A 1634-nucleotide genomic window follows, 5' to 3' on the forward strand; every position below is an offset into this window, starting at 1 on the left:
CATTACCCCTTCATCTTTTTCTTCTACCTCCATTGCCCCTACCCCCAGGTCCTCCCTTTTTTTTTTGCGCTGTGGAAACCATGGTACCACTCACTCCCCGGGTAGGGGATGAGGGTTATGTGGGACTCCTTGTCCCCCATCACCGATCCACGTACGGATCGGAGATGGGGTCCAAAACCTACCTCACTAAAACCACAGCAGGTGCCTTCGCTGGCGCTTACGGGGATGGCAAGGAACTGCCGAAGCATTACTTCTTGCCATCCCCTGGCACTACCTTCTCAGGAGAGCATCCTCCCCGAGAGGAGGATGCCCTCCTCCGCGTATTGTTCGTGTGGTCCCTCCCGGTTGTGACGCAGAGGGGCACCGCCTCCACGTCACGCCCTCCCAGAAAGTTTGGGGGGCGGGGTCACGGCTCGAGTCTTCTCGCTCGAGCCGCCACCCCCGCTCCCGGAACGGGGCTCCCTCTCCCTCCCAAAGGGACGAGAGATTCGGCCGACGCTCCGGGAGCTCTTCTCCCGAGAGCTCCCCCCAGAAGGGGGGGAACCCTCGCCGCAGGCAGTGTTGCCCTCCCACCGGCGCTCTAGGGCACCGGTGAGAGGGCCGCCACTGCCGCGTCCCTTCCCGGGGGGATCATGTGCAATGGGACTCGGTGTATCTGAGTCCCTGTGATCCCCCCGTGCCCCCGGGCCGCGGTTCCCTCCCTTTACGGGATTCGATCCGGGGGCATCGCCGAGGCCCTCCTCTAGGGGAGGAACTCGGCAGGGGCGGGGACGGATGCCCCCCGACTTCCGGCCGCAGGGCTTTCGCTGTGCGGCCGCCAGCCGGGCGACACCCGCCCCCACCCTCCTCCCAGAACTATTCCGCCTTCACGGGCCTCCCTCACTCGTTGGGCGAGGGGGGTACAGCGCCCCTCGCTCAACTACCCCGCCCTTACGGGCCTCCTCCTCCTCTTTCGAGCGAGGGGGGCGCAGCGCCCCCCGCCCGACCTCCCTCCTAATCCGCCCCATCGGGTGGGCGTCTTCTTGTCCGGCGACGAGGGGGTCCGCCTCCGCGTCCCCGCCTCGGCAGGCCGCCCACGCTGCCGCCCCCTCTACCTCGGGCACCGTCTCTCTCTCGCGCCCTCTCGGCCCTTCCTCGCCGGGACACCCAGGTGGGGTCGTCCCTTTCTCCGCGGGATTCGAGGGTAAGCGTCTGCCTATCCCGTCTCCCCCGTCTCTCCCGCTCGTCTCTGCCTCCTCCTTCTGCGTCATAACCTTGAAACAGAAGGAGGAAACCGCCTTCCACTTCCCCTCATCTTCTAGTATCTGCCCAACCACGTTGGGAGCAGATGCAGGTCATTCCCTATACATTGGACCAGGACTCCGCGCTCTTCTGCCCAAGCTGGGCAGAATTCCAAAGTGTGTTGCGCGGAGTCCTGGTCCTCATCGCAATGGTGGCATTGTGCCGTGCGTTCCCTTCCTATTTTACACAGGTATTCACCGAAGCATCCGTACCCGGTGAACACCTGTGTCATGTGGAACGATGTCCCGCCGTGAGACTTATTCATCCACTCTTCCAATTTCGGTCTCACGGCCCCGACGACCCTGTGCCCCGAGTTGGTGTGGGGCACAGTTGACAGGTACTCGTTGAATTTC

The sequence above is a fragment of the Prenolepis imparis genome, unplaced genomic scaffold (genome assembly GCF_030444845.1).
Source record: "Prenolepis imparis isolate NDT839.2.m4 unplaced genomic scaffold, iyPreImpa1.0 SCAF_3, whole genome shotgun sequence".
Taxonomy (NCBI): Eukaryota; Metazoa; Arthropoda; class Insecta; order Hymenoptera; family Formicidae; genus Prenolepis; species Prenolepis imparis.